This window comes from Pelodiscus sinensis, chromosome 13 (genome assembly GCF_049634645.1).
Source record: "Pelodiscus sinensis isolate JC-2024 chromosome 13, ASM4963464v1, whole genome shotgun sequence".
Lineage (NCBI taxonomy): Eukaryota > Metazoa > Chordata > Testudines > Trionychidae > Pelodiscus > Pelodiscus sinensis.
This window is the reverse complement of record NC_134723.1, coordinates 30,987,028-31,009,845: the sequence shown is the minus strand read 5'-3', so window position 1 is coordinate 31,009,845 and position 22,818 is coordinate 30,987,028. Positions and strand designations below refer to the sequence as shown.

The 22,818-nt window shown below is 41.2% G+C and overlaps 1 protein-coding gene across 1 annotated transcript in view; it reads right to left on the bottom strand.

Moving 5' to 3' along the window:
• TENM1 (teneurin transmembrane protein 1) overlaps positions 1-22,818 on the bottom strand; it is a 1,699,828-nt gene that overhangs the window by 953,757 nt on the left and 723,253 nt on the right. The window contains exon 6 of the mRNA XM_075940969.1: positions 5,308-5,412. The gene's annotated coding sequence lies outside the window, so the exon portion shown is untranslated. The remainder of the gene's footprint in view (positions 1-5,307; positions 5,413-22,818) is intronic.

Genomic DNA, 22,818 nt, shown 5'->3' with positions numbered 1-22,818 from the left:
TGCAGCGGCCATGTAAAGACACTTCTTACCTGGCCCCAAGCTGCTGCGGTGAATGCGGGCTGGGGTAGTCCTCTCTCCCCAGCGAAGCCTGCATCCTGAACCCCTCATCTCCAGCCCTACCCCACAACCATCATTTTAAAAAAGAAAAACAAACATAAATTGAGTTAAGGACCCAAGCAACAGTGGGTAAATCTTCTAGTTACTGAATACTTTAAAAAAATTCTCTCTATCACCATGGCACTGTGCACTCCTATTTGTAACAGGAGCTCTGTCTGAATAAGGAGTGCAAGCAAGTTATGTATTTTGCTATCCTGGCAGCCACATATTTTGAAAATGACACCAAAACCATTGTGAGCATTTCTGAAACCATTGCTTCTAAAAATTGGTACCAAATTACACTGTGACAAATTAGTTGCGACATCAGCAAAACAATTTGTAGGGCACTTTCTGGTACTAGATAACTTAATATTCAATACTCTATGACTCAAACACCATTCATAGCTGACAGGATTTAAATGCACTATACATGCAGCAAGAAAGTTTTATAATAAGACACAGAAGTGATTGTAAAATGCGAACAAACACTTTATGAAGTTTTAATGAGATACACTGTACTAAGTGTCTTTGATTTAAAATAAAAAAAGCTTGCTGAAAATCTCTACTGAGTACATTGCATCCTAGATTTTCATTAGATGGCTATTCTTTCTTTACCCATAAATACAGTTAGTGAAGTGGCTTTTCTGTAGCGCAGAACAGATTGTATATTGAGTACAGTAAGTTTTAATGTCTATATTTCTTGTATATCTGTGCCGTAAGTTGGATATAGCTGATGGAAAGTTGATTTGGATCACAAGAGCATCAGTGAATTTATTTCTTCTTTATAATTACTGTCTGCGTAATGTTCTTATTCCTGGGAATTTTATTTTTAGGTTGAGTTTAATAAAAAAAATTAGACAGAGAGAGACCACAGTCCTGAAGTTTAGATTCAGAAGCTTCTCCAAATTCTAAAAAAAATGGACTGCTATTATGGACTTCAGCATGAGCTGGAGTTCAGCATTTTTGAAAATAAATCTATGGATTTCTCCAGATGGACTGGCACACTAAAATGGCAGCATGCCAAGTTAGTGGGTAGTTTTCAAACAGTTTTGGTAACTAATTTGTTCCTTGTTTTACTATACTTTAAAATAGGCTATTAATACTAATCTACTTTTACAATATTTTATATAAATTTATTAATATTTGTAAATTACTATTAAATCCTCAAAGGAAAGCACAGAGAACAGTTTTGTTATATTGATTGCATGGTCTTTTCCAGTACCATGTCTCCTACTTCATCATCAAACTATTAATAGAATATCTTTTATGTGAGCCCCAGCCAGAAATGAATATATAAAATCCTTAGAGCGAATTTGTGACTGTTCTGAGAACCCTCAAGCATTTTAAACAGTACTGTATCTAAAATGAGAAGTACATAGCACACTAGATCTTATTTTGCATGCAAACCCAACTGGATCTTTTGAAAAAAATGAATATCTTAAAATGAATATCAAACAAACTACACTTCATTTTGAAGGCCTGTAACCCTGTTAAAGCTCCTTTGCATTAGGTTTAGCTATATCCAGTGCATGCATGCATCTCCAAAAGGATTTTTATTTCAGCATATTTTTCTGATAAAGACAGTAAATAAAAAAATCAGCAGAAAACATGTTCATAATGGTATCATATAATCATGCAATTAGCACACTTAACAATTAATACATAGATTAATTGTTATAATAACACTATATTAAAAAAAGGATTTGTATGTATGGTAAAAAGACAAGAGATGCCAAAAGGCCTGCAGGAATTGTGCACAGTAAACACTTAAATCAAGCACGCTTATCTATGATAACATGTTGCAGTGCAGTAAGCTATCCCAAAAGTAAAATGAATATGAATATTTATTTACCTATATCTATAACAAGCCATGAAACATACCTGCCTGCCAAACAAATGACCTGTAAATATCCAAAAGTTTTTATACAAGAATCTTTTAATCTGGCAAAGAAAACAAATTTACCTATTGTATTCTAAGATCTTTGTCTCTGCTTTGGATATCAGCACACAAAAAACTAGACCTTCTGTATTTTCTCATCTATCTCAGAGATCAGATTTATAACAACATAGCTATGTTTACTTACAGAAGCATAACAGAAATGTTTGCACTGAAACAAAAAGTGGGTTTCCTGAGCATTAATATTACAATATGACATCACCACTGACCCCAATTCAGCTGAACATTTAAGCACATGCTTCAACTGAGGCAAATGTGTTTTGAGATTTCTTGATCTCTAATTGCCTGCCGTTCCTGGCCAATGGGAGCTGCAAGAAGCAGTGTCCCAATCCCACTTTAATGGGAGCTGCAAGAAGCAGTGTCCCACTTCCCACAGCTGTCATTGGCTGGGAATGACAATCTGTGTCCAATGGGAGTTGCGATCCTCCATACCAATGGTGGTGCAGGTAAACAAAGCATCTCATGGCCAACAAGTGTATTGCTATTAAAAGCAACATTCCAGAGTTTGAAAACCCTGCTCTAACTGATTCGCATTATTCATAAGGAAATTATGTTTCAAAACCAATTTCTAGAATTATATTTGTTAAATGATTGGAATACCTCAAAAACAATTTTGAAGTGAAGACATTACATTAACTGGCAGGTTTTGATGGTAAAATGTTTAATTATAATAAAAACAAGAGAATTATTGTTAGCCATAAAAATCCAAGATATTCATCAATTAAAGGAAAGGGTTTGAAATGCTACAAGCATAGTTTCTTAGATATTTACTGAGTCATTCTTAATTTAAGAGGTGAGACTAGAATGAGGTATCATGAGGCCTCTGTCTATACTGTTCACAGAGGATGTGCTATATGATAATTAATATATTTTATCAGTCTCTAACTACACCCTAAATAGTATTTTCATACATTGCTCAAATTTTCTATCTCAATGATAGGATAGTATTTCTAATATTCAGTTAAATGTATAACCCAAAGCAAAGGAAGGGAGAACCCTTGTGTACATACACTATGGTCACCATTAAAAATGTGTCTGCAATGTATAATGGTACATACATCATGGATTACTAGGACTCATAGGCACAGCGGTAATACAAATAACAAATACCACCACCATCATGTACTATTCATGTGCAAGCATTCATTACAAGAAATGACTTTGGGGGGTTATAGCAATGGTTGCTTCTGAAAACAATATTCTGCTTACTAGGCCTTTTTCTCACCTTACTTCTATTGATTCATCAGAGGTCTAACTCCACTGACTTCATTGCAATTATTGCTTCTTTTTACCTCACGGGAAGAGAGTCAGTATTTTTCCTTTACAGCTGAAGATTTTTTTCCCTTTTCCAAATGGGTGAAATAACCTAGTCATGCATGATGTATTGTATGTCAAACTTCATGCCAGAGTAAGGTCTTTTTCTTTTTTGGTATGAATTAGAAACAATGCTAAGAAAAGTCGTTGTCACTTAATGAAATTATTAGGACTTTTAAAGCAAATATTAAGTTATTATGTCAGAAATCTATACAACATGGCTCTATTTTTCATCTGTTGGAAAATTATGTATTGTAATTATCAAAACAACTTTTAAAAATTATGGCTATCTGTGCTCCTATTCTATTCAGCTGTTAAGTAAATATAATGTATTATCATGACCATCAGATAATCATAATCTGTTGCAAATATTATTAAATAGACAAGTAAACATCAGAGTAGTGGATTTAAGTGAATACCAAGGCAAATAAAGAGTTACCACTGCAGCCATAATCATCAGAGATAGCTCGAAGTTGCTCCTAGCAAATGGCCCTGAAAACTTCCACTTGTTCTCCAAGTATTAGCATGAATAATGTTAATGCTGGGCAAAGTGTAGGTAGAAGATTAAAGAGAAATATCAAAAAGGGGAACTATAAATGCTATGAGCTAAATACTACCTGTAATTTCACCATGAGTATGACTGGGAGCAGAATTTTGTATATTTTATATTGAAATGGAAGCAACCCTATCATTCAAAACCAAACTTTGTTCTGATTTGTACCAGCTTAGTTCCAGAACATTCCTTTTGAATTCAATGGAAGTTTGAAGATTGTCTTGATTTACATTGCAGTAACTGAGAGGAGAATTTGGACATACATAAAGTGAAGATGCAATGGCTGAAAGTCAGATTTGGAATAATTGATACCTATAAGTACCGATGGCTATACAGCCACTCCCCGACTTACGAACACACCGACTTAAGACCATCTGTTCTTACGACCAACCTCCCATTAACCCCATTATATTTTCGAGTTGAGAACCATGTACGTCAAGTTTTTCGAACAGCACGGGCAGCGCGTTTAAGAGTATTTCCGACTTACGACCAAATCAAGTTACGAGCAGGTGTTCAGAATGTAACCCGCTCGTAAGTCAGGGACTGCCAGTATCTCTACTTTTTTTCCTATCATTAATGAGCTTATAATATTTTAAAAATACCCAAATACAATAACAAGGTGGTAGGAGCAAGGGAAGACATATAAATATTTCCTTGAACATCTCTGAACTTACCTCTTTCTGCAAATTTTCCAGATATTACAGAGTGAAAACAAATTAGGATTGTTTCAGTTGACTGTCCAGACATATATTTTACACATGCCTTAAATTCATGGACTGGTATTTCTTCTATTTCACTCCCAGATCCATCAAATGTAGTAGTGCAACCCAGTATGACAAAGTAGCAATGAGTGCCAAGCACAGTAATTTAAAAAAATATGTATTACCAACAATAAAGAATTAAAGGGTATCCGACCGCTGTGTGATGAATTGGGTAAAGTCTTTTAATACAATGCCTTGGGTTGGCTTTGGTGTATTTGGAGAATATAAATCTAACATTATAAAAATTGGATTTAAAAGAACTTTAAAAATGTTAATTATATTCATAATTTCAGCCCAAAATGTCAAAGAATCTCTTGAAGGGTTGCATTCTACAAAGCAGGAGATTTGTTTAGCAATACAGATTATCACTCACAGAACAGGCATCAGTCATCTATACCCTGTGGCTACTTCAACTGTAAAACTCTTTAACATAAGCAACAAACCTCCCAGTGTATATTAGACTCATAATGTAGACATGGGCCCCTTGGAATTAAGATGCCTCACATGAAAGCACTTAGAGCTCAACAAATAATTTCTGAATGTCACTGATCCTGGATTTTTTTTAAACTACTTTCTGCTCCTTTGACAGATGTGTTATGCTGCATTTCATTACTTTCTTGCCTTACCTCGTTCTTCTTTTGTTTTAGATAAGTGATGAGGCTTTCGGGAAAGATTAAGCACTGCCAGGCAAAGCAATGGCCCAAACACGGTTTTAATTGGAACCTTGAATCCTGTGCAAAATATAAGAAATTAAACCATTAATAATATGATTTTACCAGCAGACACAGTGTGTTCATATTATTTCTCAGACAGCTCTTGCTATATTTTGTTCTATCAAATTCCTTCAGGTAGGATCAGGTGTTGTAAATCCCCCGAGCCAAATCACAATAAATAAAAAAATTCTAGATTTCATATTATGAGATTTCATTGACGCAAACCATGAGCCTGGTCTTATACTCCCTTACTCATTTGTGCAGTCTTGACATCAAAAGGACTAGCTGTGTCTATTTAGGAGAGCTTTAAAGCCCTTAGTTTCTTTTCTTTTGTAAAACAACTTCAAAATGTTAGCACTATTAACCAGTACTAATTCTTTTCTTTTATTGTTACAACACATCCCTGGACTAATGAATTCATCATAGAATCCAACTATGGTGTTCCAATTTGACCTGAATTGAAACCAGGATAAAATGCTGAACAACTCAAGTTGCTGCAAGACAGAACACAGGGAAAAGAAATTTCATTTCTCAGGAGGCCAACCAAGACTCTAAACACAAACACCTCCATAAAAGAAAACCATAAAAGCAATCTTTTAGTGAGTGAGAGGTTATACGTTGCAGTGCTGGACAGATGGCTATAACATAACCAACAAAATAACCCAGCCCCAAAATGATGTATCACATTTTTTACTGTTTCTACGCTGTCCAACAACAAGTATTCTTGGAATTGTGATATGTATTCAGACATATCTTCCACAGTAATGATCAGACAGCTAGTAGAACAGAGTGTCTATAAACCTTCTGCCTTGGTCTACACCAGTGGTCTACAACCTTTTTACACCCAAGATCACTTTTTAAATGACAGAACAAGCCAAGATCTACCGCCCTGCCTCTTCCTTGAATCCCCGCCTCTTCCTTGAAGCCCCGCCCTCTCTGTTTCTCCTCCTCTCCATCACTTGCTATTCCCAACCCTTACACTGCTGCTTTTTTTCCCCAATTCTTCTGTAGGAAGAAGTTTTTCCAACATTTGGCCTGTCTAGACTTGACTAAATGTCAGAAAAACCCCTTCTTTTGGAAGCTCCCTTATTCCTCGTAGAAAGAGGAATATAGGGGTGACCGAAAGATCATGTTTGCTCTTCCACTAAAAGAAGTGGAAGAACAAAGGCATCCGTGGATGCAGAAGAGTTTTTCTGGGGTATCTCCATAATCCTGAAAAACTCCTGCAGTCTAGATGTACCCTCGCTGGGTTGAGACAGGATGTGTAGGCTCCGGGGTGGAAATGAGGGATATTGATATGGGAAGGGGTGAGAGGTGCAAGCTCTGAGAGGAAATCTGGATGTAGGAGGAAGTGGATAAGGGAACGCTGGGTTGGGGAGGGAGTTCCAGGCCAGGCAGTGTTGGGGTCAGATGTAGGGTTAGGATGCTAAGTAAGCCACAGACTTCTGGATGTGAGGGTTCAGGAATTGGGGTTGAGGTATGTGAGGGGCTCAGGGCAGGGGGTTCCAGTGTATGATAGTCTGAGATGTAGGGTCTGGGGAAAAGGGGAGTGCAGGAGTGTCATGATGCTGAGGCCAGACGGGGGCTTGGCAGCAATTGGGTGTTTGTTGGCCAGGCTTCATTTTCAAATAAAATACTATGTCAAACACAAAAAGTTTCTGCATTGTCTTTATTTCTGAGAAGGGCAGGAAACCTGTTTGGACAGGGTGCCAGTGGGGACAGGTTTCTGTGGCTGGGGACGGGAGACGGGACAGGGGGATGGGAGAGCAGGGGACAAGGTGCCAGTGGAGACAGGTTTCTGAGGCTGGAGAGTGGGGAGAGGGAACAGGGGGCTGGGGAGAGGGGAGTGGGAACAGGGAGGAGTGGGGGCAGAGAGTCCCCTGTTATCGCCTCCTCCCAGGATTTCCCCCCCCCCCCACCGCCCGAAGGAAGTCAGCGCGTGCCTCCCATAGCGCAACCAAAGCCCCACGGGCGCCTGTCCCAGGGCCAAAATCCCTCTCCTGAGGCAGGGCCAAACATCCCCTCCCCCCGTGGTGGGGCCAAACCCCGCGGGTGCCTGTCCCAGGGCCAAACCCCCTCTCCTGTGGCGCGGCACGGCCATCCCCTCTCCCCCCGCGGTGGGGCCGAACCCCCGCAGGCGCCTGCCCTGGGGCCAAACCCCCCTCCCGTGGCATGGTGCGGTGCGGCTCGGCCCAGCCAATCCCCCCCTTCCCACAGCGTGGCCAAACCCCGGAGCCGACTCCTGGTCCCGCAGCGCAGAGAAGCTCCGGCGCTCCATTCACCCCTCTGGCACCGGTGGTGCAGGGAAGCCACCGCACTTCTCCTCCAGGGCTGATGTCCCCTCCCCCAGCACGCAACAGAGCTGTGGGAGAGGAGCAGCCCACACACTTCCAGAACCCCCGGAAGTGACGCGGGCTTCAGACAGGACTTCCGTCCACCCCGCGGGAAGCCAGCACCACACTAGAGGTAGGTAGTTGGGCTTCTCGGGGGTGGGGAGGAAATGGGGAGTGGCGGAGTCCGAACGCCTCGCGATTAACTGGTTGAGGCCTTGATCACGATCGACGGGTTGGTGACCACGGGTCTACACTATTTTGAACTAATCTCCCAAGGTCGAATTTATAAGCAGAGCATCCACACTACCAAGCAAATTCTTTTGAAATAACAGGCTGCTTATTTCAAAATCTGTACTCCTGCTTTTCATCGGGAATAAGGCTAATTTTCAAATAGTTATTTCCAAATAGTATTAGTGTGGACATGTCCATGCCACTATTATAAAATAATTGACTTCTGGAAGCCCCTTACAGCTGCAGTTTTGACCACTCTGGCCACACCTGGCATCTCCACTGCTCTCCTCCAGCAGAAATCTAAATGTCCCAGCAAGAGCAGAACGGCTTCTTGTACATGGACAGTTTTGCAAGCCCTGTGCAAGAGACCACGACCTAAGGCATAGATGAGCAACCCCGATGCTCCCTCAGACCTTCCAATGGCTGCCGGCACTTCTGCTGCTCCACGGCAGTCACTGCCCAGGGATGCTGGAGAGCTCTGTCCTGGACTGGTGTGGAGATCTTGGACTTCATCAAGGTCTGGGGGGAGAAGACCAACCTCCAGGATCTCTGCACCAGGAAAAGGAACATGGATATCAACAGCTGGTTTACCACTAGCCTGGCCGACAAAGGGTAAACCAGGACCCTCGACCAGTGCCATGTGAAAATAAAAGAGCTTCAGCAGGCCTACCACAAGGCCAAGGAGCAGAGTGGATGCTCTGGGCACCTGCCATTATTACGAGCAGATGCACCAGACACCTGCCTCTATTACGAGCAGCTTAATGCCATTCTGGGAGGGGGGCCAGTTACCTCCCGCACTATGGTCATTGAGTTCAGCCAGGACACACCCAGTGTCAATCTGTAGAAGGATGGGGTGGCAGAGGAGGAGGAAGGGGAGGAGCAGATCAGCCAGTCAACCATACTTGCCAGCCAGGAGCTGCTCCTCACTCTGTAGCTGGTCTCCCAATCCCAAGATTTCTCCCAGACTTTGGAGGAATCTGGAGAGGGCACTTCAGGTGAGTCCTATAACTTTCCCTATTTACACATGGGGAGAGGTTATGAGATGTGAGGGGTTGTACTCTCTTCTCTTGGCCTGCTCAGCCTAGAGGGGGTCACACAATAGCCTGTTCATGTGTGTGTATGGAGCACCAGTCCAGAGCACTCAGCCCTATAACACTCTCATGTAGGAACCTCTCCATACTTCTAACAAGGTTCCTGTAGAGGCCTGCCTTATTCTAGCCTCCATGATGGGACTTCTTTCCCTGACAAGCCACCAGTAGGGAGTCTGGGGACATGGAACCACACAGCTGTGTCGCACATGGCACAGGGTCGTGCCTGCACTCAGTCAGTATCTGCTCCCACTCAAGCACGGTGATGCGGAGAAGACTGATTTTGTGTATGGGTACCTTCCATGTGGAATAAGAAGAGGAGAACCTATTAGCACTCTCTGTGGCAAAAGGTGTCTGTTGCTCACACACACCTCTCCCAACCCTCTCCCCTTCCTCCCCTCCCCGCGTTTCTAGCAGGCAAGGAAAGAAGTTCTCTCTTTGTGGGATGCCACCAGTGCAGGATCCAGCGCACGTGGGTCACAGAAGTAAGCCGAGCCACCTTCTCCCCGCAACCTGCTCACAGGCTCCTTCCCTAGCTGGCACCTTCCCATGCTTGCTTATTCCCAGACCGAGGGTACTGCGATGCTGTCCTGGGACACCAGTTACAAACCACAGTTAATAGTTCTGTAATTTCACATTTGAGTCCACTGGTCGATCTTAGTTCTAGCCCAGGGCTACAACCATGCCAAGGGCTGCAACTTAAGCGTGATTGCATATACATGCAAATATATATGCAAAAATATGCAAATAGCTTCTTTTACACTGAGGGGCATGAATACAAAGATTAAGGCAAGACTACACAACATGCAGGCCCCATTTAAGTTAGTCCTGCTGATATTAATAAAATGCAATATTTCCACCCATATGACAACACTTTTCATGAGCAATGACAGTCCAGGAATTTAACTACTAAAATGCATATCAACAGATGAACATTATATTAACTAGCCATTGTGGACCATGTTCCCAGTGGGAGGCCATATTCAAAGGATCCCACCCACAGGCCATGTGTTAAGCCCCACATAAACCCAAGCCACACTGCAGGCCGCAAACAAACAGGCTGCAGGCTGCATGCGGCCCAGCCGCAAGTTGAATACCCCTGTTCTAACTTAAGAAGACTTAAAAAAGCAAAAAAGTACCCAATAAAAGCACAGGAATGCAAGGTAGAGATTCTTGTTGTTTAGTCCAGAGCCCTCATCCAGAGCATAAAATCTGCTGTCTCCTTGCTAGGTCCAGACTGTTAAAGCAGTATATTTTTTGATCGTGTGATTTCTTCTTGAAGTGGTTAATAGATTTTTGATGGTAAAAATAAGTGGATGATTTTTGTCTCCACTGTTTCAGATTGTAATTTTTCCTCTTATATGTTTATGTACACTACAACCATACACACTGAAGGATTAATTCTTTAGTGCATATAATGCCTTAGTAGTCTTGGAGCTATAAATTTTATGTTCTTTAGAAGGTAAGACCTCTATTGTCATCTGGAAACCAGAAAAAAACAATGAAGAATATCTCCTCACTGTGACACAAATAGCCATTTACCTTGTGGCTTTAACAGCAGCATCTAAACATGCCTGAAAGAGTTATCTTAACAATTAATTTCTCCTCGGCACACACAGATTTGAACTGTTCCTTAGGTCCCCAGAAGTTTGTCCAATAACTAGGAAACTATCCCATTGTAAGATAGTCTACCATAGCTAGCAAAACCCAATGGCTGGCTATTCTGACTTGTGAACTATCTAGAGAATACTTTTCCTCCACACATAATATCTAATTTCTTTATTCCTTGTTCTCTGGGGAGTGCTTTGCCTGGACCCAATTGCCTTAATTTTTCCTTTATATGAATCACAACCACTGATTCTAGGGTAGGGTGAGCATAAAAAGTTTCCTAGGGTTGTGTCTACACAGCACTCGAAATAAGCTGTGAAATTTGCGCTATGCAAATTCAGCAACTTAATTCAAGTGTATTTTGAAAAAGGTATTCTGTAATTTGGCGCTGTGTACACAGTGCCAGATTTTGAAATAAAACACTATTTTAAGCCATCCTTTACTCACCGTAGAATGAGGTTCACAGGGATGGCAAAATAGCGCGTCTACTATATTTTGAAATAGCAGATGAATTCTAATGATGTGGGGTAGCTATTATGGGATACCTCTGGTATCCCGAAATAGCACTGCAGTGTAGACATACCCTAGGTTACCTACATTGAGGTGAGTATTCATTGGTAATAAAAGTATCAGGGGGGTATCTGTGTTAGTCTGTATCTGCAAAAACAATACGGAGTCCTGTGGCACCTTAAAGACTGACAGATTTATTTGGGCATAAGCTTTAGTGGCTAATGACCCACTTCATCAGATGCATTTGATTCAGTGGGTGTTTGCCCAAGAAAGCTTATGTCCAAAAAAATCTGTTGTGGTATTGGAGGACAGCTATCATATCTCTATGGCTGTAGGTTCAGACATGGGAATGGTATTCCAAAGTCCATACTCCATCTGACCTAGAGATAGACTTAATCCCTACTTGAGGAATCTCTACTTGAGGAAGAATTTTATTTTCTATGAATTACTATCAGATTAAATTTCCCTACTAGGGTGGAAATTTGGAATTGAAATTAGCACAGCAGAAATGGCATTATTTCTCATCCATTGTTTTTAAAAGTTGTCTGCTTAGATTTGTGTTCTTTTCACATATGTCCTAGTAAGCTGTTTATTAATTATTAATCATGTTATGTTAATTACTGTAGTGCCAAAAGGTGCCAGGAATGTGACCCATTTCGTGAGGCCCTGTACATACACAGTGTATTAGTCAGTCCCTACCCTGATGTGATTACAATCTAAATAGACTACACAGACACAGGTTGGTGGTACAGTAAAATATGAGATGAATGAATAATGTGCAATGTTTCTTATCACACATGAAATGAACAGACTGCTGGCCACAGTACTAGGAAGTGACAGAATAATCATACAACATTAGAAAAGTCTTAAGGAAAAATCCTTTCTTCAGAATACTGAGCTTTATAGGACTGTGAGGGCAGAGGAGGAACTATGAGTAGAAGTCCTTCTGGGATAGTACAGACTGGTTTGGAAGGGATGGGAACCATATGTGTCTTTGGGTTTACAGCCTAAAGGTGTGTTCCTACAATGATCTAAGTAACACATGTGAGCTCTCCTAGTGGAAACAAGACACTGTAGTTTTACCAAAAGGTAAAGTAGGCAATGTCACCCATATAACATTGTCTTTGCCTAGCTATTTCTCAGTCAAAAATTCACAGTTTACATCATAGTGCTTTCTGTTCCTTTGAACTCAAGAACTTTGTGATCTCACAACATACCCTTAGGGAGCTTAATGCCTCACCAAGTGCTATACTGCATCAACAGGGTTATAGTGTTAACTGAGTTAATTAATCAAGTCAGTCTGTCAGATATATCCAGAATATCCTGAAATAATCGTCCTGACTTTATGGAGGGTAGTATCACACATCCAGATAGTTTCATTCCTTTCCTGACATGTTCAGACAGTAAATTAAAATGGCTCACTGAAAAATAAGAGACAGCTACATAGAGTATTCACCTTTCATTTTTAATGAGATGAACCCCTCGAGTCTTGTCACAAACTCATTTATAGGCTCCATTTGCTCAGAGATCACTTCCAATATGAATTTTTTTTTAAAAAGATGGCTTTGTGAAAAACATAGTGTTACTGTGTCTAGCAGCCTTTTGTAGTGTAACATATTTGAGTACTTTTCCGGTTAAACAAATACCAAACCATTAACACCATTCTTATTGTCATCATCATCATAAACCTACCACTCTACAGCATTTGCACCAGAGCTCACAATCCTGTCAGGTTTTTAAAAATAAATTATCCTAGCTACTTATTAAATTTGGTCCAGCATATACTGTTAATTAAAAACTTTTAGCTAAATTGCAGTAGGCCACAAATAGGGATTCTAGTCTCCCTTTGATTGGCATAACTCTGATTGATGCTAATAGATATTATGCATATGTATCTAAGGAGACAATATCACATTGTATGAAAAATATACTGAAATGTAACAACCAACACAAGCTCTCATCTCATCCAAATATGCAACCAGCATATGTCTAAATAAAAGTAGAACAGTTAGCACAATTTTCAGAATGAAATAAATATGCCAGCAAATTAGAAAATCACTAGATGTTGTACAGTGTTATAATGCTAATTCATTTTTTTTGTCAAGGGTGGGGAGAGGGGCTTTGAGGGCATGTGCTACCCCCACATAAGACAGAATGGGCTTCTGGAGAGCCAATCAGCTGCATCCTGCAATAGGTGACACGGGTGTCAAGTTTTGGGGAAGGATAAAAGGAAAAGCCCAGCTCAGCAGCTACTTGACTGGAAGGGAGAGCAGATTTTCAGCTCTCTGTGTGGGAAAGAAGGCAAGCCCCTGCACATCAAGGCCTCCCCAAGAAAAGGGAATAGTTTAGGTTTTTCATCTTTGTCACCAAGCCTCAGTTGAGGGGGGGAGGGGAGAGGGAGGAGAGGAAGGGGGCGTGTCAAAGCTGAGGATGTCCAGATTGAGGACAAACTGCTGAGAAATGAGACAAATGCCAGTGGATATTCTTCCATAAGATATAGAAATCCAGTAACAAAAGTAAACTTCTGTCTTATCTCACTGGTTAAAAAGAAGTCCAAACTGCAGTCTCCTTAGGTACAACAGACCTTATTTCACCACCTAGACACTGGACTTTATGATGAGTGATTATTTAAATCCAATTTCGTCAAACAAAGGATCCATATAATCCCAAGAGATCAGCCACATAACTAGATTAATTATATACCTCAGATCTTACCCACTAATCTTACTGGGCAAATCTACACAGCAGAGCTAAAGTCTGAATAAACTACTCAACTTCAGCTATGTCAATTGCGTAGATGAAGTCAAAATAGCTTAACTCTGCTTTTGGCGCTGTCTGTACAGCAGGAAGTTGAAGGATGAACACTCTTCCTTCAACTTTCCTTACTCCTTGTAAAATGAGGGTTACCGTAAGTCGGAGTAAGAAGTTCACCAGCTCCATATTATGTTGAAATAAAGGCTTATAGTGTAGACCGTACCCTTCAGAATCTAATACTGAAAGTTTAATTTATAAGAGAAAACAAATGAGAGAAAGTTATAATGGTTAAGTAAAACAAATACATGTACTCATAAATTCTTGTATCAGTTTTGAAAAAGTGATGGAATAAACTGCTGGTTTTTAAAGTCACTGGCAAGTCCTAAAAGATTGGAAGTTCCTCAAGTCCATTGATTGGAATGCTCCTTTTAGTGTAAGTCAATAGTCCAGAGGTCAGAGCAGAAAAGAGGCAAAATAGAGATGCTTACAGATTCTTTTATGTCTTGACCCATGTGAAGGGGCTGTGCTCAGTCATTTTGTGAAAAATTGCGGGCACAAGATTGAGTCTAAGGTCAGATGAGCTATTCATATGCCCTTGCATAATCTCATGACTCATAGGGAAAGAACCCCGTCTAGATAGCAGACCCCTTTTTTGGAAAAGCGCTGTCACGCAATTATGCAAATGAAGCGCGAGATTTGTAAATCCATGCTTCATTTGAATTTTTGATCGGCTTCATTTACATTCCTCTTTTGAAAGAGGAATGTAGTTTAGATGGGTCCTATGAGTTAACATGACTCAATATGATGCTGCTGGAAAAAAGGCAAATATTTTGGGAGATATTAACAGAAGTATGCAAAATACAGGAGATAATTTTTCCGCTGTACCTGCTAACTCAGCAGGAATATTGTGTTGAGTTCTGGGCACAAAACTTAAAGATATATATGGAAAACTGGAGAAAGTCTAGAGAAGAGCAACCAAAAAAGATTCAAAAAACTTGACCTAGGAAAAGATTGAAAGAATTGGGCATGTTGAACCCAGGAAAGACTAAGGGGAGGACTTGATAACAATTTTCAGATATGTAAAAGGCTGCAATAAAAAGGACAGTGATAATTTGTTCCCTATGTCCAATCCATGTTGGACAAGAAGGAATTGGCTTACTTTGCAGCAAAGGAGGTTTAGGAATGTGCATATTAGGAAAAGCTTTTTAACTAAAAGGATTGTGAGGCACTAGAAGAAGGTTATCATGGGAGGCTGTGACATCCCCCATCATTGGGAGCTTTTAAGAACAGGTTAAACAAACACTTGTCAGGGATGATCTGCAATGCAGCAGGGTAGACTAGAGGACCTTTTGAGGTCCCTTCCCAGTCTACATTCCTATGATTATAGCATGCAAGTCCTACTGAGTGTCAGTGGAAATTGTGCTCCAAGTCACTTGGACTCTTGGAAATCCCACCCGTTAGCATCCAATCCTGTTTTTCATTAAAATAACTAAAAGTTTTGCTACCGACTTCACACAGAGCAGGAATGAATCTTTAAATACTTGGTCTATGGAGTCTGGATTATTCCAGTACTAAGTGTTAATGCAAATACAGTTGATATAGAGAGCTCTGGAACACCCATATCAAGATAATGAGAATGGATGACTCCCTGCTGCTTCTTAGTAGTAATTAAGCGATAAGGTTTTGATTTGGATTAAAGGTCCCAGCTGTTTTAATTTATCACTAAAAATTAATCTCGCTGGATAAGAAATACTACAATAGAATATTTTTTACTATTCATTCTCAGGCTGATGTTTACAGTTCCTATCAGCGAAACTCTAATTTCCATTTAGCAATTCCTGGATTTTTAAAAACTAGATGTGTTTTAAAAAAACTCAGTAAAAATAAAGAAAAATATACATGAGTTGTTGACTCTTCATTTTTATGCTTATCTCTGAAATTAACTATATTGGTGCTTTCATATTAATAATGAGCTCATTAGTAAAAGACTAAAGTGATTAGAGATGGTCTCTTTGTCTTTATCAAGTACAAGTGTCAAGTGAGACTATTTAGAATAGTTCAGATTACATTCTCTAGTGTGGAAGGTATCATTTTGACAAGCCTTAATATGCATCGCTCCCTGACAGAAATGAAAGCTTTGAATCATTTTTTTCCAACAAAGAAAAGCTCTTCAGAGACAGCAAAGTAAACACTAACAAAGCAATTATCCCTGCTAAAAGCATTTTTCTGCCCTAGGAGTCTTGCTGTTCTCTATAGGTTTCCTCTCCTGTCAGGCTCCCTCTGCTCTAGTAATGTGTTCTCTTCAGTGTACTTCTCTACACCTGGTCTGATTATCCAAGACTCAGGCGCCCTCTTTCACTCCAGCTGAGATTACCTCTTTCAGATTCCAGGCCTCACTTTTTCTGCTCCAGGATTCCTTATTTATCTCGGTCTGTGTCACAGTAAATGGATTTCTTACAGGTCTTCTGTCCAGCTACTTTTTCCAACTGCTATACTACTGGAATACAATTATATATGTCTGGGATTATGAGATGTTTTTTCACCTCCCCTTCTAGCAGTACACTTCCCACGGCTCCCTTTGGCTGTAAAGCTCTGTGGCTGGGGAGCTGTTTAAGTAAGCAACCCAAAGTAACCTGGTAGCAGCTTTCTCAGAGTGGGTCTGTGGACCAATTTGAGAAACACGGTAGGGCTGTATCTACATTGGCATGATTTTGCGCAAAAGCACTTGCTTTTGCGCAAAAACTTGCTGCCTGTCTACACTGGCTGGGAGTTATTTCGCAAGAACATTGATGTTCTAATGTGTGAAATCAGGGTTTCTTGCGTAAGAACTATGATGCTCCTGCTCAGGAATAAGCCCTCTTGTGCAACTGTTCTTGCACAAGAGGCCAGTGTAGGCAGGCAACATAAATTTCTTGCGCAAGAAAGCCCGATGGTTAAAATGGCCATTGGAGCTTTCTTGTGCAAGAGAGCGTCTACACTGGCATGGATGCTCTTGCGCAAAAGCACATCTTTTGCGCAAAGGCACATGCCAGTGTAGATGCTCTCTTGCGCAAATACTCTAAAGCAAAAATTCTTGCGTTAAAGAGTATTTGCTCAAAATCTTGCCAATGTAGACGTAGCCCAGTAGTGTGATGAATGGGAGGGGTACTGCTTTTTTCTGGACACCCCAGCCATTCAGGTGACTGAATTGCCTGAGGGTTAAACCCACGAACAGTGAGTACTAGAGCAGGGGGGATTTCAAATTCTGGGTCGCAGCTTGTAAGGTCCAGCTGTTAGCTGGCCATGAGATGCTTTGCTTACATCCACCTCTGCACGTACGGCCAATCATAGCTTCTGCTGGCCAAGGATCATCATTCCTAACCAATGAGAGCTGTGGGAGGCAGTACCTTTACAAGCCATGACCCAGAGTTTGAAAACCCCTGTCCTAGAGAGTCTCCAGGAATCCTAGGAAAGCAGGAAATGTTTGCAGGAAGCTAGGAGAACCAGTGAAATCAAAGTGTGGATTTTTGAACTGGAAACAGTGATCTTCCTGTGGGAGTTTTTGTGTGACCAGAGCAGAGTGGGAAGACATGGATTGAGCAAGGGACAAGGCATGAAATATTCAGCTATATCCATATCTGGGGAAGGAATAAGCTTTGGAACAACAGATATGTCAATAGAACAGGGAATGTGTAGTCAGATGTGGCCAGGTTATTTTCTTTATTTTGGGGTTTGTTGGACTTCTCTATGCTGAGTGGATGTACTACCTCCACTTCTTTCTCCCCACCTGTACACTGCCACTTTTAAACTGAAATCCAGGGAAACAATTCGCTCTGTTATTAATTTGTCTTCTTTTTCAGTTGCTCTGTAACACCTAGCAACAAAGTAATGTTTTACCAAGTATATCTTCTTTGTTTTGTTAATAAAAATAATCTTTTTAAGGTGATCTTATTCCCGTGTCCTGGAAGGCAGGAGGTTCTGTGTGCATGTGCTTAAAACTACAAGGTCAGCTATTAAGGAATTAATAGGATTTTTTTCCCATAATCTCTTCAGAGAGAGGGTTAAAGAACTTCAGGGCACCCCACAGGAAGAAATTCCCAAATGCTTCTTCCTGGGTTCTCAAAGAGGTTTTGCATTTGGGTAGTGGCAGCATACCATCCCAGGTCAGGGAATCTCTGACCTTGGGGAGTGTTTTAAACAAAAGCCATTAGTGGCAGGATATTTTAAAGTCTCTTGTAGGGCTCTGCCTTCTGCATTCAAAGTGCCAGAGTGGGGAACAGCCATGACAACTAGTCATGTAAATCCGATATTGAGTGGAATTTATGAGGTTTGTCAGGACTATGCCTTGAATGATAAATAACTAATGATTCCTTTTGGCTCTCTGAAAAAAAAGTGAGACAATGTATCCCACCCCCATTTATTCCAGAATAGGATCCACCTATAAAACAATAAGAAAATGATTCACATTACATGAGACACTGCCTAAGAAACTATAATCAGGCAAGTTTGGGCATTTCCATCCACAAGAATAGAAACTAAAATGGCTGAGTACTAGTATTGCTAATTACCTAGGCAAGGAACTCTTGTAATATGCATAGGGATAGATCCTTTTTCTCAATTCCAACCTAGCTAAAAAAGACTTAAAGTTATCCATGATGTGTCACGCCCTGCTTTTTCTATGCAAATTGTTTGCTGCACAGAGTGGATCAACAAAAGAGATAGGTGGGGAAGCTGCAGGTTAAACAATCTTGAAATGTGTCTGGAAGATGGACAATCATATTTGGCAACCATTGCCCCCCCAAAATAAAAAAAAGTCACATGTTTTTACCACAAATTATGAACTATATATTGCATTCCTTGTAAATCAAATATATCATGGTCTTTTTCACCTCAAATCAAAATCTGTACCTTTGCCTTGTGAGTCAGATCGATATCCTTCTATTTCTGGAAAATGTGAAAAATGTCCATTGTATTAGAGCAGGGGTGGGGAACCTTTTCTAGGTCAGTGGCAAGTGAGAAGAAAAAAAAACCCTCACCAACGTGGATCCCATCTGATAAGCAGGAAACAAAAGACCTCAGTCTCCTCAAGTTGGAAGAAAGGAAGTGCCATGGTTTAGGGCTCTCCCTAGTGACAGATTAATTCTTCTGGGGATCTGGGGTTAGTTGATTTTCTCAGGCTGGAAACACACCTAGGCTTTGGGGTAGGGTAAAAAAATGAGGGGTTCTGTATTTGGTAAGAAGCTCTGCATGAGGGGGGGAGGTAGAAGTGTAGGGTCTGGGTGGGAGGTAGGGTGCAGAGGTGGGCTGGGGGTGAGGGTGCAGGGCCTGAAAGGGATAGAGGGTGCAGGAGCAGGTGGAAGTGTGGGATCTGGATGGGAAGGGGCAGGGGTTTGGGCCGCCTACCTGGAGTAATTCCCGTGGGAAGGGGGACAGGTATCTGCACAGCTCTAGGCACTGCAGGAAAGAACTCTCTGCAGTGTGATGAACCACTTCCTCTTGCCTTGATCTCACTCACAATGCTCAGGGCACCCCCGCCACTATGCTGGCTCTCTAGCTGTGGCACCCCGTGCATAGCTCGCACCCCAACATGTGAGGAAGGGAGAGAGCAACTCCTGAGCCTCACAGGCCAGATCAAGGTAAACTATGGGCTGGATCCAGCCTGTGGGTCGTTGGTTTGCCCCTGTATGAGACAGATAAGGTGGAAATAATTTTAAGCAAGTACTTGTCTTGACGGTAAATATGTTACATTTGTTCCTCTTGACCGATCTAGTCAAAGAGAAATAACATATTCTTCCTTAAATCTTATTCTTTAAAGACAAGTGTTCCCTTAGAAGTGTGACAGAAGTGTTAGGTACTAAACAATTCAGAATTGTTGATCACAAGTAAATGTAATAAGAAATCTTGGCAATTTGCATAGTTCTTAGATAGTTCTTAGATACCAGGCCTCCACAGTAATCTTTGATAATTGCTTGCAAGTCTATATAGTATGCGTAGTACACACAACTGGTGGTATCTACGCTTGAATGGAAAATTGTTGATTATATATTAATGTGTTTCTCTGTGAATTAATAAACTGTTGCTTAAGAATAATTCAGCTTGTTTCGTTTAGAAAAGAGAAGACTGAGAGGGAACATGATAGTGGTTCTCAAGTATCTAAAAGGGTGTTACAAGGAGGAAGGAGAAAAATTGTTCTCCTTGGCCTCTGATGATAGGACAAGAACCAATGAGCTTACCGTATTTTAGCAAATATAACCCGTGGGTTATATTCATTTTTACAAACCCTGTACCTCACCATGGGGTATACTCGGGTGCGGGGTATACAAAAATTTTTTTACTTACCTGGTGGTGAGCGCTCCCCCACCCCTTCCCCTGCTGCACAGCCCCCAGCCTCCGGGTGGAGGAGCGCTCATCTCCCGGTTCCTGCACAGGAGCGCTCCCTCTGCCCCGTCCTGTGGCTGTGCAGGAACTGGGAGATGAATGCTCCCCCGCCCGGAGGCTAGATGCTGCGCAGCTGCAGGAAAGGGCAGGGGAGCACTCTCATTCCCCTGCCTGGAGGTTGTGCAGCCACGCGGGACTCAGGGGAGTGAGTGCTCCTTCGCCCGGAGGTTGTGCGGCTGCGCGGGAACCAGGTAGGGTGGGTGCTCCCCCATCCGGAGGGTGGCTAATTCCCCCCTGCTGACCCATAGAAGCCCCTCCCTTCCCCGCACAGTTATAAAAAAAGTCTTGTATACCCTGCGGGTTATACTCGTGCGTGGGGTATACAAGATTTTTTTTACTCAAACTGCAAAAAACGTGGGGTATGTTCGGGTGTGAGGTATATTCGCTAAAAGACGGTAAATTGCAGCAAGGCAGGTTTAAATTGGAAATTAGGAAAAACTTCCTGTCAGGATGGATAAACACTGGAATAAGTTGCCTACAGAGGTTGTAGAATCTCCATCATTGGAGATATTTAAGGGTAGTTTGGATAGAGATCTATCAGGGATGATCTAGATGGTGCTTGGTCCTGCCATGAGGTCAAGGGGCTGGACTCGATGACCTCTCAAGGTCCCTTCCAGTTCTAGTACTCTATGATTCTATGAATAAGCAAACATCCTGATTTCAGAAATACTGTTCAAATTGACCTGAAAAAAACCCCAGTATTAAACTAGTATACTAGACTCTCTGGACTCAGTAAAGAGGGGTTATCATATGGGACAATATTCTATACTGGCAAAACAAGTCTGTTATATTTCAGCTTTAAAAATTGAAATGGCACCCTGGAAAATTCATATTGACTCTCTTTCATGCTTATGGGTCACCCAAAAATTATCTCAGAGTGGTTTTTAAATTCATCAGAATACATTCCAGTTGATAATAGCAAGCATGGAAGCCTGGACTATGCTGCACTATTTGATAAAATATTAAAGGTGCAATTTTCAGCAGTGCTCAACTTTGGCTTATCTCTGCAGCCACTAAAAACTCCCTTTGACTTTAGTCAAGGCAGAGGTAGGAAAATGAGACCCTGAATGATTATTTACCAAATACATGGTACTTTGCTGTTGCTGCAAAGGATTTTTTCTATCTGCTTTGGTGCATCAGGAGGATTCTTATTGTTTCAGCTCTGTTCTTTCTCTTAGCCTTATATATTCAGTGTCTGCTTCACCCTAAATCTTTTACTGTCTTTGTTCTATAAACATTTCCCCTACAATTTCACCACTGTCACTCTCTATATTAATAGTAACTGTAATATAAATTGAGCTGTACTCACACCTGCATCTGAAAAGTAATCATTTCAAAAGGAACAGGTGTTATCCACTGTTTATCTAGCTTTATCCATCCTTATTTGCTGGGTGACAACAGTATGCTCAGTGCTCCTTCAAACAGCTCAGTCCCTGCCCCAGGGATTTACAGTCTACTGTGAGCTGCTTTAGAATGAGAATAATATCACAGCAACTAAATACATCTTAGCTTTGATTTTGTTACAAAATAGCTTTAAATAATAAGTCATATCCCTACTAATAGGGCTCAAGTACTGTATTTTATTTATTCACTAAAAAGAAAATGGTATTAACAGCATTATCCTAGATCCCTAAAGTCTTAAACTCTTTCACTGACAGGACAGGCCCCTATCTATGCTCTCCAGAAGGGATTACAGGCCTTCTATACCCGTGTGACCCTGCTCCTGCTGGGCCCATGAATTGCAAGTGGGTTTTTTTCTCTCTCTCTGGCCTTGCAGTAGAACCTCGTACTTTTCTAGAGATATAACAGCTAGGGACCCTACATGAAGAGAAAAGCTCAGTTATTGTGTTCAGTCCTTGGTCTCAAAGTTCACTACTAGAGGTGAGGAAATTCTAAATTACAATCTAAATCATGTTTATAAAAAGAGGTAAGTCCAGTCCTTACTTCACAACCGCGGGACTACCTTTGGAGCACAACTGATGTGGCTTCATGCTGCAAATGATGATGCTGGATTGAAGAGTGGGATGTGACACTTACTCTATTGCACATTGTCTATTCCATATAAGCTGCAAACACCTCAATGCCCAGGACCTGAGTCCAGCTGTAATGCAGGAATAAGGTTAGGCACATTTATCTACAAGGGCATGAATCCTTCTGTCCTCTCCCTCTGGTTGATTATTTTGGTTGTTGAGCTGCAGCAGTCTCCACTAAATAGTTCTACAGCAGTTCTGTGGCCTAAGGAGATGGATCCCGACCAACACTGAAGTCCAGTAAAGACTTCTTACTACTCAGCCAGTGGGCTATGTGCAGCCTATAGAGAGATTCCAGAGAATTTTGAAATAAACTAGTAGAAATGAATGGCTCCACAACCTCTGTGCTGGATCATATTGCTGTTTAGACAGGGGAGATGAATCATTGCACTCCATCGTGCACAAGGATTGCAGTTTTGGCTAGCTCTTTCACTGGGTGTGCAAAACAGTGAA